Here is a 16197-nt window from a genome sequence, read left to right as displayed (position 1 = left end):
TGATGCAGTTAAATATGCAGAGAACACCAAGCTGAGAGAAGTTGCAAGCACTCTGCAGGCCACAATAAGAATTCAAAATCATCTTGATAAATTTGAGAAATTATCTTAAATCAATAAGATGAGGATAAATACAAGTGTCTGAATATAAAAAAAATATGCTTAGGAAGACAAAACCAATTGTTTAAACAAAAAACAGGAAATAACTGGCTAGTCTGGCTGTTGGGACCTAAGAATTCTATTCAGCAACAAACTAGTATGTGATGTTGCAAAAAAAAGGCAATCGTTCTGCTCTACTCAGCCTCAGTTGGGTACTTTGTCCAATTTTGGGCAAGGGTGATTTGGTTACATACTTGGTAAATTAAGTACTGGAATAGACCACCTATGGAGACTGTCGTCCTCATTTCTGGTGGTTTTTAGAGAAATCTGTCAAGATAGCACCTAGTTATACTGATTCTGCCTCAAAACAGAGGGAAAAACTAGGGGGCTTGTACACAGGATGGGGGTTTAATCCCCAAGGTTTTATTCTGTGGCCCTAAATTGAAAGGGCGAGACATAGAATAAAACACTGAGGACTAAAGTGTTAGAATGTTTCCAATCACGTTACAACAAGGAGCCCGATGCTCTTTTCTTTTCTTTTGTCAGAGCCAGAGCCTGCCCACAGAAGGGGAGCAAGCTGCTGGCAAGCTGAGCCGCCCCCGAGCTATTGGAGGGCCCTGGTCCTTCCTTCCATAGCGGAGGTACCCCCCAGGGCCACCTGGACAGGCTGGTAGTGGGCCAGGTGCTGCCCCAGCTCAGAGGCAGCACTCAACCCAATCCAACTGCCTCTGTGCTGGAGCAGCACCCGGCCTACTAGCAGCCCACCCAGGCATCCCTGGGGGAGCTGCTGCTGCTGCAGGGGGAAGGACTGGAGCCCTCCCCCAGCTCAGGAGTTGCTCAGCCCATTGGCAACTCACCTCCCACCTGTAGGCAGGCTCTGCCAAAAAAAAGAGATCAGGGGCTTGCTGAAGGCAGAAGCAGTGAGGGCCCTGATCCTTTTTTTCAGTGGAGTCTGCCCACCTCTCCCACAGCTGGGGAGGGCAAGCTGGCCCAGTCCTTCCCTCCACCATGGCAGCACCCCCAGAGCTGCCCAAGCAGGTTGCTAGCAGGCCAAGTGTGGCTGCTGAAGGGAGAAGCAGTGAGGATCCCAATCCTTTGGTTCTGTGACACCTGCCCACCTCTCCTGTGGCTGGGGATCAATCCAATAGCTTCATCATTGCAATTTGCAAAGTTACAAACTAAACTACATCCTGATGTAGTTTAGTTTGCACTGATGCAAAGTCATTTTAAACCCCCAAAATCTTGTATGTGTATGCTGTGATACCACTAAGCCACACAAAGTGACATTTTCGTCATGTGTACATGTTAATGGCATCATGTGTACAAGCACCCTATATGACCAATTCACAGCTCTATAATTTCATAGGAACAGGATTACCCTTTCCTGAGTGGAAAAAGGGTTAAAGGAAAGGATTATAACACTTGAAGATTTTTACTATGAGTTTGAGGTAGAAGGTATACTATGTAGGTGGGGAGGAAGAGTTAGTCCTTCATTCTTCTGTTTTGGGGTGTTGTTGTTTCCTTTCAGTTTGCCAAAGTGAAGGTTGACTAAGTTAAACCTGAATGCAGATACACAAACCAAAAACAGAGAGAAAAGAAAAACAAGTTACAGCATCCAAGAATACTGCTCATCCAAGTTAGAGCCTTCATTTTGGGCCTTTTAAATCCCCACAAAATGTCTTTTCTTCAGAACAAGTCAATCTGTTCTAATTAGGATGCTACGTGGAGTCTTAAATGCTGCTTTTTCAGAGAACACCAGCACGGGGCCAAGGAACGTGTAACGCCCAGCTAATCTGTTCATTCTTAAAGCAGCTGATTTTGTGCCCAATCCTTTACGGCAGTGGTGCCCAACCATTTTCCCCCTTGGGCAAGGTGGATGGTGCTCAGTCCCGCCATGGGCTGGATCTGGCTGTTGGGCCTAAATCAGCACACAGGGTGGCGAGATAGGACCCAGTCCAGCCATGTGACAGGTTCAGGGAGTGCCTCAGCCCTGACCTAGCCATGTGGAATGAGGGAAAAGGGCCCAGCCCCAATCTGGGAGTATAGGGAAGGAAGGAGATGTGGTCTGGCCCTATTCCAGCTGTGTGGAGCTTAGGAATTTGGCGGTGGTGGAGGCATGCAATATTAACCATGACATTAAGCTGAATATGAACCAACAGTGTGCCCTTGTTGCCAAGAAGGCTAACGGCATACTGGGCTGCATTGGTAGGCGTGTCGCCAGAAGATCAAGGGAAGTAATTAATTGAATAGAGTGAACAAATTGGAGAGAGTCCACTGGATGGCAACAAAAATGTTTAGGGGGCTGGGGCACATGACTTCTGAGGAGACGCTGAGGGAACAGGGCTTATTTAGTCTGCAGAAGAGAAGATTGAGAGGGGATTTTATAGCAGCCTTCCACTACCTGAAGCGGGGTTACAAAGAAGATGGAACTGGACTGTTCTCAGTGGTGGCAGATGACAGAACAAGGAGCAATGGCCTCAAGTTGCAGCAAGGGAAGTTTAGGTTAGATGTTAGCAAAACTTTCTCACTAGGAGGGAGGTAAAACACTGGAACAGGTTACCCACGAGAGGTGGTGGAATCTCCGTCCTTGGGGGTTTTTAAGACCCAGCTAGACAAAGCCTTGGCTGGGATAGTATAGTTGGAGATAGTCCTGCTTTGAGCAGGCAGTTGGATTAGATGGCCTCCTGAGGTCCCTTCCAAACCTAATTTTCTATAATTCTATGATTTCTTGCCACTGCTTCCTGGCTACCAAATTTCTGGACCTATGAGGAGTCCGCAGTCTGAATACTATGGCTCCACAGGCCATATTTGGCTTGCAAGCCGGAGGTTGAGCATCCCTCCTCTAGGGTGCTGAATAATGCCATTCATTCTCAAGTTCTAACTTGCTACTTTTCAGGAGTCACTCACTGCCTTGGCAGGATCAGATTGTTACAGGCCAGACCTGGATAAAATACTCAACTGGTTGATACAGCACACATGTACCTGATCACCCCCACTGCCCTGCTTGCCTGAAGTATTTTTTCAACTTTCTGTGAGTTCTTGGTTAGAGGCACATATAAATAACATACCTATAATACCAGTATATTGTTACTATTTATTCTCTGAGTGCCAGTGGTGTGCCTGGTGGTATAGCAGGGTGATAACTTTGAGTCTCAAATACAGGGGAAACTGCTCAGAATTTTCTTGACCCAGAGAAAGTCCAGAGAAGAACCACACGCATGATCAGAGGTCAGAAAAACAGACCTTATGATGACAGGCTGAGAGCCATGGGGCTCTTTAGCCTGGAAAAGCGCAGGCTCAGGGGTGATCTGATGGCCACCTATAAGTTTATCAGGGTGACCACCAGTTTCTGGGGGAACGTTTGTTCGCCAGAGCACCCCAAGGGATGACGAGGTCAAACGGTCATAAACTATTACAAGACCGTTTCAGGCTGGACATAAGGAAGAATTACTTTACTGTCCGAGCCCCCAAGGTCTGGAACAGCCTGCCAGCGGAGGTGGTTCAAGCACCTGCATTGAACACCTTCAAGAGCAAATTGATGCTTGCTGGGATCCTATGACCCCAGCTGACTTCCTGCCCTTTGGGCAGGGGGCTGGACTCGATGATCTTCCGAGGTCCTTTCCAGCCCTAATGTCTATGAAATCTATGAAATGTTCTGAGAGGCAATCTGGTCAAAAAGTGCATTTATACACATACTCCGGGAGTAGGGAGGGGCACTTTACTTAGAGTGGCTCCAAGAGCTGCTCTAATTAAAGCGCCTGGAGTGTCACATGTGTCAGCATCCCTGCACTGAAAAATGGTGATGGGGGTGCTTTAACTGAAGCCTGACAAACAAGCTTTAGTTAAAGCACCCCGATGCCATTTTTCAGCCCAGGAATACTGATACATGTGATGCTGGAGTCTACTGGAGCGTGGTAATTACTATGTTCCCAGATTAATCAAGTCTGCTCCAATGCACTGTAATTACAGTGCATCGGAGCAGCTTTGCTGCACATATATAAGCACCCAAAGGTTCTAAATATTTGACTTTAAGCCACTTCTGTTTCTAACACAGAAGCATAGCAGTGTTGAGATTTTGCCTAACAATTCTTCTAATCCCTCGTTCTTAAGAGATTCTGGTGGATTTTCTCTAACCCAGTATTCTGAGCAAGAAAAGACCTCCCTTTTTATTATTAAAAGACTGCTATGTCCTTGGCAGTTAATTATCCATCCCTGCTGCACTGGCATGATTAAGGCTACTTGCCCCGATGGCACCAGTAGTAGCTTCCATTCTGAGTGTACCAGCATTTTTAGCATCAGTGCTAGTTTCCAACTATGGAAAAAACAGGTTTTTTTCCTCTCGGCTCAAACTCCAAGGTCCATCCCAAGTACCTGAAGCCAATGGCACAAAAGGGTGATGTGGCTAACTTTGTATCCTTTGGTTCCCTAGCTTGATGACAAGGTAACCATGCACAGCTTCCCCAGCTTCTAGACCCATTGCAAATCACCTTAACCACTCTGCTACCATGTCCCCCAGCCTCAGATTTAAGGCTTAGAAACCTGTATAGGGATGATGTTTTCTTTCACTGAAAGAAATGCATTTATCTCTCGACAGCTTCTTTGATGGTGAGGAGAAAGTTCAGGTTCAGGTCAGAAGAGAAATGGCAAAGAGAGAGAAAAAGTGTTCTTCATCCAAGATATGTTCACTGAGAATGAAATAGAATTCCTCATCTAAATTTATCCTTTGGAAATGAAGGTACTAGATGAAAAATAATAAACTTTCTCTTTCATGTCTCCAATTTAAACAAGCCTTAACTTCTTTTCCAAATACTTCAGATACTAATTATTTATTTTCATCTACAAGAAACTTATTTAAAGGTCTGAATCAATACAAGCTAGCTAACTTCTCATTCTCTTATCTGTCAATATCAAAGAAAAATGAGATACGTTAGCTAAGGGGTTTGAAATGTATTGTCCAATCGTGCAATAGGGTTGCTCACCTAGTTAAAACTGTAACTCTCTACATTTCAAATACATTTTGATGTGAACAATGAAATATTTCTTAAGCAATGATCTTTTTGAAGACTGGACTGTTTATCAGCCAAAACTATTCACTGTAGTATGAATCCAGCCCATACTTTACACATGCTTGCTTAGTTCAGTGTTTGCAACCTGTTTGTATCTCAATAGCACTGAAATTTTGCCCAGAGTTTCAGGTTTACTTACTAAGTCATATCAAACCTCAAGCCCTATTTCCAGCAGAAAACATTTCAGCAAGACCTTCTTTGTTTTCAGGAATAATATATTTTTAAGAACTTCTCTGCCCTGCAGAGATGTCCTGTCAGTCTGGTCAACCAATAATTCTTCATGCAAAGAATACCAGCTATGCCACTTGTTGACTTCAAGATGCATGGAGCACTTTATAAGTAAACACAAACAGTTTCTTTGCCATCCAGCTTTCTTATTCAGTTTTTCCTAGAGGTGACCATAAAACTTTTTCTTTTTAACACTAAAATCTGCTTGTGAAATATATATTCTACCCTACCCATTTACCGAATGGATGAATGAAAGGAGCCACTGGCTGTGGCCAGATGAGCGCAGATGTGTGATATGCGGCGCTGCAGAGCTATCTGCAGCGTCCCCACGCTGCACATGCAGGCGTTACCTGCACTGCTACCTTGCGGGGGGGGTTGACCCTGGAATAGCCTTAAAAAGTGGGGCATGCCTTAAAGAAGCAGGGCAGCACCCATGGAGGCAGTGTGCACCACCCAAAACTGGAGCCTGGCATGCCAGAGCCACACTGGCTGCCAGCCAGGCTCCCAGCTGCAGGAGCAACGTAGCTGCAGCCCTGGGAGGTTCCCAGGACTGGGAAGGCCAGCACAGTTGCTGGCCTTAGCCTCCCCTACTCCACCTGGGGTAACCTGCCACACATGTGAGGGCGCTGCCTCCATGTGCGCTGCCCCACTTTTTTAAGGAATGGCACAGCTGCTCCCTGAGGACAAGCAGCAGCAGCACAAGGTGTCACTGCTTCTTGTCCCTGGGGAAACAAATGTCTGCACTTGTGTGGATGTGGCCATTGGAGCCCAATTTTCAAAGCAAGGTGTGTGTAAAAAGGTGGGCTGGACTATATATATGCATCTACCAATGGTGGGTCTGTCTTCAAAAGTGATCCACTTGTAGCTGGTCAGTGGATTGTGCCTGAACATTAGCTCAAGGCTCAGAATCCTTGGGAAATCTGTGACTTTTTTCTTGACTCCCAGAATGCTCCAGGTGAGGTTACATTTAGAGACACTGGGCATGTGTAGAAAAATGGGGGCCCTAAATTGAAGCAGTGGGTTTTTAAAAACACCATTTCAATTTAGGGCCAATTAAGTCCCCATGTCACACACACACCTGACATATCTGCCTCTCCAGAGGCGGGGAAGGCAAGCTGCTGGCGGGTGGAGCGGTCCCTGGGCTGTGGGGAGGGCTGGTGCTTCCCTCCGTGGCAGCAGTGGCCCCCCCCCACCAGGTGACACCTGCCTGCAGGCACCTGGCTTGGGCAGATCTGTGGGGCACTGCAGCCACGAAGGGAAACACCAGGCCCCCCCCACAGCTCTGGCAGTCAGGCAGACTCTGGGGAGAAAAAAAAAAAAAAGATCAGGCTTGCCCTTTTTTTCCCCCCCCCTCTCTTGGGTGAAGCCTGTGGTGGGCCAGTAGGGGGCGCTCCTGGGTTGAGCCACCCACCTCCCTGCGCCCAACCTCCTTCCAGGCTCTGAATGCCTCCCTAGTGGCGCCTTACGTCCAGCTGACCCCCTTCCTGGAGCACACTCGCTAGCCTGGGGGTAATGTAGCTGCCACCACCCGGGAAGGGACTCTCTCTCGGCCCTGTGTCCTCGGGGAAACACAGGCCTAAAGTCCTACGGGTACTCGACCCAGTACAGGCACTTGGGGCACTTCCCCAAGTCGGGGGCAAAAAGGAAAGTCTCCCTTAGTTTGCAGACCTAAAGGGTGTCTTGGGCATAATTTAGACCCACCCCTCAATAAGTCTCCCACACCGGTCACAAAGGAGAACTTTATTGATTACAGGGGTAGGGTGAAAATAGGGTACAAGATTGAGCAATATCCTAGAAATCCTAAAGAGCAAACAGTCTGGCTGAGGTAGCCTTTTGATCACGCATCTGAGTTACTGCCAGCTAGATATCTAATCAGATCTCAAGTAGCTTACTCACAAGCATCTTCCAAAGGCACGCAAAGTTTCCCTCTGGAGGCAGGCCATTTCTAGTTCGTGAGTTTTGGGGGAGAGAGCCAGTTTCAGATGGTAAAGCTCCTCTGAGTCCCCTGCATGGCTGCTACCCCTTCCTCCTGGGCAGTCTTAACTTATATAGCCCCTGTGACCCCATTCACCTGGTCCAGTGGAGGCCAGCTCCAGTTGGCTGTCAGCCAATCAATTTGAAATACATCATTAGTTGCCGGGCAGACTCTAGCCCCCTAGGTAGATGCCCCTCACCCAGATAGCCGATACCAGTCACGTAGGCAGAGGGAGGAGGTTTCCTCCCTCCCTCTGGAATGTAGCCAGCTCACGTTACCTAAAGAGATAAGGTAAAGGTGTGTCTCCTCTGCTGGGCCCATCCTAATTGCATTGTCACATGGCAGATATTTTGGTGAGAAACAAAGGTGGCTTCCTGGGCTGCTGCCAGGTTTTCTGCAGAGCCCCTGAGCTGCATGGAGCTCGGTGCTTCACTCCACAGCTGTAATGGTAGCAAACTAAAACTCCTCAGAGAAGATTTAGTTTGCTGCGCCCCAAGTCATACAAGGTGCATTGCGCTGCTGAATTTGCTACAGCGGCTGTAATTAATGCACAAAATGCCACCAAGGTGTACAAACACTGACACCATTAAAGCTGTACAAAAGCAATTAGACTGCTTTAAAGTGTTGTGCAATACATGCCCCTGGTTTCATCTACACACAGCCACTGCTGCTAATTTCACCCTCAGTTCTTTCCACTTCCTGAGAATACAGAGTAGACTATAAAGAAGAAGAGAGTGAGGAAAGTACATCTGATAATTAGAGTTGGGCAAAAGTAAAAAATTCTGTTTCATGATAAATTTGAGATTTTACTTTCTCTTTCATGAAAAAACAGAAGTGAGTACCTGTGGTTAGTGCACTCTTCTGAAACCTGGAACAACAGGGCTGTCCAGCTGCTGGTCTGTGGGCCACATACGATCCACAAGGGACTAATCTGCAGCTCCCAGGCTCTCACCCTCCCTCCTACAGCTTCTGTATCTTGCCATGGCCCTGGTGCAAGGAGCCCACAGCTGGAGTTCCCCCATGACAGGGGAACCTGTGGCTGGGGAGCCAAGGAAGAGGCTGGGATGCCCACAGCTGCACTAGCAGGACAGCAGAAAGGCACCTGTGGCTCATACTGATGAGGCCCATTGGTAATGCAGCCCCTGGCTGCTTAGAAGCTGGAGAGCCTTGACATGGAATATTAGTGTGTTTGAGGTGGATCTCTTTCCCCCCCTTCCTCACTCCTATCCTGGGCTCAAGAAAACTTCCAAACAAAATTTTATTTGAAATTGAAAAGTTTTCACAAAAAATGTTAGTTTTGAAATTGCAATTCCCAAGGAATTTTTTGTGTGCATCAAAAAAGCACAACTGGCTTTACTTGTAATTCTTTGCACTCATAGAACAATAACTGCAGGTGAATACTTTCTCTTCTTTCTTTGAGTATTGTCAGATTAGAATTCTATATTTCAGAGAACAAAATCCCTTTTCAAAGAAGGGATAAGAGAAGACTAATTGAACAATGTCAGCTCTTTCAAATACAGTATTAGAATCTGAGGTCAAGAGATTAAAGCTATGCAGAAGGACAAACTATTGGGTAACAGCTCTATACATCTCACCATAGAACAGTCAGCCCTAGGAGCTCTCTCAGGCTAACTACCTATAGGACTCAATGATACATTTCTCAACAAGTGTGGGAATTTATCCCTCTCCCAACCCTGCAAGTGTAAACAATTTACACTTTGAGAGACTCAAGGAATAATTTTGTTCTCTTACAACAGTAATTAAAAATCCTCTTAGGATTCAAAACATGTAATACCCCAGAATAATGAATGGTAGAAAAAAGGTACTGGTAATTTAGAAATCTGATTCAGATGAAAATTAGTTATCATTATGGGTGCAAACAGAAGTGACAATTTTTGCACAATCTGAACACAGAAAGCAGTTTATAGCTGTGACCAAACAAGTACACAGCTGCAGACAACTTAAAAAATGAACAATCAGGTGAAAATCTGAGGGGGGGGGGCTCCAATTCACCTACCCCAGTCTTCAGCACCAGCTGGGGAGCCCCAAGAATAAGCTCCCTTCACTACCTTTCCCCCTTCCCTTTCTGAAAACAGTAAACACTGGTAGAGAGCCATGGCAGCCTCTCAGACCTTCCAAATCTTCCTGACACCAATGATTTCTTTCTTTTGGGTACTCTGTGTTGAGAGTCTGAAGAAGGGAGTGAAGTCAGTTCCAACTCTGAATCAGCAATAAGATGACAACTTGAAGGACCATTAGGAGACCTTACCATAGCAGCAACTGGCAGTGTGTGTGTAAGAGGTCACACCTCCATAAACAGTCTTACATAGAATCACTGTACAAGTGTCCAGAGTTTTTCAGAGGGTCTGGGATTTGGTTCATTGCAGAAGTTATCTACCAAGAGGAATGTAATCTACAGACAATACTTGTTCAGAAGTTCTTGTCAGTACAAAATGAAAGGAGACTAAAAAAATGTGCTCACAACTTTATGGTCGGGGGAGAGAACTGAATGTTTGCATATGCATGGGTTGGGGTGAAAGACTACACAAATTGTGATTTTATACATTGAAACCTACAAATCAAGGGTGGTAGAAGAGTAAGGAAAGGCTCATCCTTATTTAATTGGCAGGTGACAATACACATAAGTCTTGGGAGGAAACTGACTACTGTTTTGTTGCTTTATCTTTTCAGTTTGCCACATAACTGTATTGAGACTTTAGATAAAACTGCATAATTATTTCTTTATTTTAAAACTATCCTAACAGTTGGAAACCCATTTTACTCAGGTGAACTAGAAGTTCTGGTGAACAATCCTTCCTTCTCATGTACCTTCTTGTTGAAATCTGACATGGCCACACTAAGCACTTCTGCTACTGCCTCAAACTTGCAACCTTTGGGCTGTCAACTGTGCCTTAGTGCCTACACCACCCCAACCCCCAGTGAAGGGTTGTAATGTTTGACAAGGGGCACATCTACATGAGATGTTTACTGATGCAGATGTCTCTGCATCTATATGTGTGCCTCTGTTAGGGTGCATGAAACTTATAAACTCCACAGAACTTGTAAAAACAAGTACTAGCCTGCTGTGGAGTTTTCTTGCATGCAGCAGCACACATGTAGATGCTGCCTGACTGGCCAGGTAACAAGGGTGCTTCAGTGTGGGGGCTGCCTGTTGGCTAGCCCCACATTGAAGCAACCTCGTGCCCCAGGCAGCCCCTCTGCAACACACTGAGCCCAGTCGGAATGGCCCTGGGCTCATGTCAGCCAGGGCTGCTCTGACCCCGCTCAATGTGCTGCGCAAGAATAAACTCCAGAGCAATATACTCCACAGTTTTTTAGCTCCCAGGCACATGCTAAAGCAGCATGCCCAGGAGCAAAAAACTCTAGAGCAATAAGCTCTGGAGTTTATTCGTGCACATCAATTGCATGTGTAGATGCACCCAGGCTGAATAATTTTTACCAAAACCAGAATTGTCCTGATTCTTTTGTTTTGCAAGATTGTGGAGGCATTTTAGAGGCATAAAATCTTGTGGAATTAATTTCTCTTAACCAGCTGACTACTGCTAAATTCATAATGTATATACTGTATAGCAAACACCTGTCGCTTACATGTCTGCTAAATATAGACCCAAAGAGTTTTAGTACACAAACCTTGTATAATGCAAACCCCTGTGTGACAGCACTATTTATCCATATGTTACAACCTCACAATCTACTGAATACCTTAATGTCAGTTTAAATTATCTACACTACCATCTTAAAATTTATGTGACTTTCATCTATAAGTTCCCAAATAACTTCACAAATATAAAAAGTATGTGCATGGACTGTTTTTAGAAAAAGTTTTAGCTGCTGATGAAGCAAAGTCACATATAGCGTGAAATACAGCAACAGTTCAACATCACAGAACAGCAGCACAGTATAATTGTTTTTAGAAAAGGCATTTAAGTCAATGGTATGTAAACACTCAAAGTAGGAATTGGTTAGCACACAAGGGTTAGGTACAGACATTCAAATAAGTATGTCTGAGTTCTGTCCTGGTTTTTCCCATCAGACTTTCAGAAAACCTGTTTAATTAACAAGTAATATAAATAATTTAATCTTTGGAAAAGAAACTAGTTTTCAGGCAAAAGCAGTGCATTTTTTTTTCTTTTTTATGTGTTGGATGACTACCATGCCAAACAGAATCACCTGATAAAAAGACTGAAAATCATTTTTTCTGTGTTGGCAAGTCTTTGTTAGTATCCAATCATGTACATTGGTATGGTACCAAAAGAGGGTTCAGCCTTTTGTTCTAGAGAAGGGATTATCCTTTGTCTGTCACATAAAAGTAGGAGACAGAAGCAAATTAATATTTAAAGAGATTTGCATTCCCCTACTGCCAGATGAAGACTGGAAACAGCTCAGCAGTGATGAGGAGTGTCCCAGCATGGTTTCACTACATTATCTCTGTGTTTAGAGAGAAAGCAGGTAGGGAAGGCCATACTTCACATCCTCAGGAGTACCAAGGAAGCAGCATAGACCTAGCTTTAGAGCCCCTTTATTATGCTCTTATTCTTTTTACTTGGTGTAAAGGGACTAGCAGGGTGGATAAGATCTCACTTCTGTTCATAGCAAGCAAACAGTTGTCCCATTACCATCTGTTTGAGAATCTGCTGCTGTATCTAGTGATGTTTGTTGATTACATTAGCTGAAAGCCTGTAAAGGTTGGCTTCTGATTTTTGTCAACTGCCTATTTCAAAGGTAACCTGCATTGAGATTTAGGTTTTCTTTTCGCACGTTCTTTTTGTAATGCCATATCTACATCTATATCCATCCAAATCCATATCTATATCCACATTGGAAAGATATTCTTCAAAACCAGAAAGCCTAGTATGTTCTTTAAATGACGTTTGGCTTGGCAGTTTGTTTGTGCCTTGGGCTTTGCAAGTTTCAGTCCAATATATACTTGTTAACATTTCCTGAAGGGGTTTAATGAAATCATTAACGCAGCTTTTAGACCAGTGATTCTCAGTTAGGATGATGTGACACCCTGGAGTGCCTTGAGATCTTTTCAAGAGTGCCATGGCATGCCACACAATAATAGCACTGTCAAATATGCAAACATGAGTCACAAGATCAACCCAGAAATTTCAAATAGGAATCCATAGTGTTAAGAACATTCTAAGCTATTGTGGGCTGAATTCTTCATAACAGAATTGCTCTATTTTTCTGTAACCAAAAAGCAAGTGAAAACTAAGAGCTGACTTTTATGAGGGGTGCCTTGAGTCTAAAAACATTGAGAGCCATTGATTTAGACTAACACAGTATTAACTGGCAATACCAGAATTTGTCTTTTGGGCAGGTGACAAGCTTCAAAAGTTTGTCTGTACTGTTCTAACAAAAAATCAGATTTTTAATCATAGAATTATAGATAATTAGGGTTAGAAGGAACCTCAGGAGTTCATCTAGTACAACTCCCTGCTCAAAGCAGGGCCATTCCCAACTAGATCATTACACCTAAAGCTTTGTCTAACCAGATCTTAGAAACCTCCAAGGATTCCTCTGAGGGTTTAGAACAGGTTTCCCACAGAGATGGTAGAGTCACCCACCCTGGCGATCTTCAAAAAATGTCTTGATGCCCATCTTGCTGGGGTCATCTGACCCCAGCAGTCTTTCCTGCCCAAGTGCAGGGGGGAGATGGACCCAATGATCTGTAAAGTTCCTTTCAGCCCCTAAAATCTATGAAACAACAAAAACTATGAGGCAGAATCGAACTAAGTTATGCATTTTCCTGTAAGTGGCGTAGCTTAGCTTGATAACAAAAAGAACACACATTCACCTTCTGGTGAGGGAGCAAATCTTAGAATGGATTCTGCCATTTTTAAACTAGTCAATATATGCTGAACTTCTGTTCTGTTACAGGTATAGACTGGTTTTGTGTGCTGAACATCTGTTCTATTATGCGTATAAACCAGTTTCTGATCATTTATACCAGTAAAAGTTTAATGTTTATACCTGACCTAGAATTAATAACTTTGCCATTCTTCTTAAAAGGACTGGAGGATTTTTAATAACTATAATTACTTGGTGCCTTAGTTTCACACCTCATCGGAAATAACCAATATCATTTCCTTCTATGACCAGGTGACATATCACCTGGACAAAAGGGAGAGGTTGATGTCATATATTTGGCCTTTAAAAAAATCTTTGTCCTGGTGTCCCATGATGTCCTCATGGAAAAATTGGGCAACTGAAGTCTCGACTACTCCACAGCCTGGTGGCTGGGGAACTGATGGGACCAAGTCAACATGGTACTCAGTGACTAGTGGTATCCCCTAAGGCGATCTGCCGGCTGGGGAAATGACTCCATAGTAGGACCCAGAGGGTGGTGGTTGACGGAAGTCAATCATCATGGTGCACTGTGACCAGTGGGGTCCCTCAAGGTGCTGTCCTTGGACCTCTATTGTTCAACATCTTCATTAATGACATGGACATTGGAGTCAGAAGTGGATTGGATAAGTTCGCCAATGATACCAAACTTTGGGTAAAGCGTCCACACCTGAGGAAAGGAGGGTTATCCAGGCTGAACTTGACAGGCTCAGGAAATGGGCAGATGAGAACCTGGTGGTGTTTAACACTGAAAAAGGTAAGGTTCTCCACCTTGGGAAGAAAAACCTGCAGCATCCTTATAGGCTCGGCAGTGCTACACTGGCTAGCTCTACGGGTGAAAAGGACTTGGGGGTCATGATTGACCACAAGATGAACGTGAGCCTTCAATGTGATGCTGCAGCTAGTAAAGCGAGCAAAACGCTGGCTTGCTTCCATAGATGCTTCTCAAGCAAAACCCAGGATGTCATTCTCCCGTTGTATTCAGCCTTGGTGAGGCTGCAGCTGGAGTACTGTGTCCAGTTTTGGGCTCCACAATTCAAAAAGGATGTGGAGAAGCTTGAGAGAGTCCAGAGGAGAGCCACACACATGATCAAAGGTCAGGAAAACAGACTTTATGACGAGAGGCTGAGAGCCATGGGACTCTTGAGCCTGGAAAAGTGCAGGCTCAGGGGTGATCTGGTAGTCACCTATAAGTTTATCAGGGGTACTCATCAGGATCTGGGGGAACGCCTGTTCACCAGAGTGCCCCATGGGATGACAAGGTCGAACGGTCACAAACTCCTGCAAGACTGTTTCAGGCTGGACATAAGGAAGAACTTATTTACTGTCCAAGCCCCCAAGGTCTGGAATAGACTGCCACTGGAGATGGTTTGAACTGGGGCAGGGGGCTGGACTCAATGATCTTCCAAGGTCCCTTCCAGCCCCAATGTCTATGAAATCTATGAAGGCCCCCTGTTCTTGGACCTGTACTCTTTAATGTCTTCATAAACAATCTGGACACTGGTATCAAAAGTACACTGGCCAAGTTCACTGATGACACCAAACTTTGGGGAAAAGTGTCTATACTTGAGGATAGGCTGGTGATCCAAGCCAACCTCGATAGGTTTGCAAGGTGGGCAGATGAAAACCTCATGGCATTCAATACAGAGAAATGCAAGGTGATCCACCTCGGGAGTAAAAACCCGCATCATACTTATAGGCTCGGCAATGCTAAATTGACTAGCACCGTGACCATAATACCGCAGCTGGCAAAGCGAACAAAACTCTGGCTTGCATCTACTGATGCATCTCAAGCAAGACCCAGGATGTCATCCTTCTGCTGTACTTGGTGTTGGTGAGGCCACAGTTGGAGTATTGCATCCAATTCTGGGCTCCACAATTTAGGAAGGCAGTGGAGAAGCTTGAAAGAATCTAGAGGAGGGCCACGTGCAAGATCAGAGGGCAAAAGAACAGGCCTTTTGAAGAGAGGCTGCAAGCTATGGGACTCTTCAGCCTGGAAAAGTGCAGGCTTAGGGGTGACTTGGTGGCAGCCTATAAGTACATAAGGGGTGTGCATCAGGATCTAGGGGAACGCCTGTTCACCAGAGCACTGCAGGGGATGACAAGGTCCAACGGTCACAAACTCCTGCAAGACTGTTTTAGACTGGACATAAGGAAAAACTTCTTTACTGTCCGAGCCCCCAAGGCGTGGAACATACTCCCCCCAGAGGTGGTGCAAGCACTGACTCTGGACACTTTCAAAAAACATTTGGACGTTTATTTTGCTGGGATCCTTTGCTCCTAGATGACTTCCTGCTCCTTGGGCCGGGGGCTGGACCTGATGATCTTACAAGGTCCCTTCCAGCCCTAATGTCTACGAAATCTGTGAAAAGCACAGTATGCTTTTTCCCCTGGCCTCAAACAGAGACTTTAGTGCATTATTAACTCACAGGAAATAGTGTCACATGCTAAAACATCAATACCTCTTTCTAGAGCATCCAGTTGATCCTTGAAACTCTCCTGAAAATGGTATTAATGCTTGCTGTTTAGTCGGAGAGATCTGTCAGGAAGGATTAGGGTAAAGGTTGAATGAAAAGTAAAAGAGAAGATAGTTTTGCAGGGGAAGAACTCAGAAGATCTGTATTCTCTTCCTGATGATGCCAAGATTTCTTATGTGACCTTGAGTAAATCACTGTAGCTGTGTTTTAATTCCCCGCTTTTAAATTGAGGATGATAGTATTTCTACTACCTCAAGATACAGCATAAATCTCTAACAGAGGAAACTGAAAAAATGCTATGCATGACATGAAAAAAAGTATGAAATGTGGAATTTTTGTTTTGTTCCAAAATTTTGGTGGAATGTTAAATGTTTTAATAAAAAAACAAAATTTTCAGAATATTTTAGATTTTAATTCCAGTATGTCTTTTTCTCCCCTCCTCTTCCTGTTTTCAGCTTCTTCAGACTCAACTTTTGGGAGTTTC

General features: G+C 44.7%; 1 protein-coding gene across 2 annotated transcripts in view; it reads right to left on the bottom strand.

Annotated features, from left to right (window-relative positions):
* Positions 1–16197, bottom strand: part of RASGRF2 (Ras protein specific guanine nucleotide releasing factor 2) — a 249315-nt gene that overhangs the window by 16289 nt on the left and 216829 nt on the right. The gene's annotated exons all lie outside the window — the stretch shown is intronic.

The sequence above is a fragment of the Crocodylus siamensis genome, chromosome 3 (genome assembly GCF_052110815.1).
Source record: "Crocodylus siamensis isolate JL-2025a chromosome 3, ASM5211081v1, whole genome shotgun sequence".
NCBI classification, from domain to species: Eukaryota; Metazoa; Chordata; order Crocodylia; family Crocodylidae; genus Crocodylus; species Crocodylus siamensis.
Note: the sequence above shows the minus strand (reverse complement) of the source record. Positions and strands in the feature narration are given on the sequence as shown.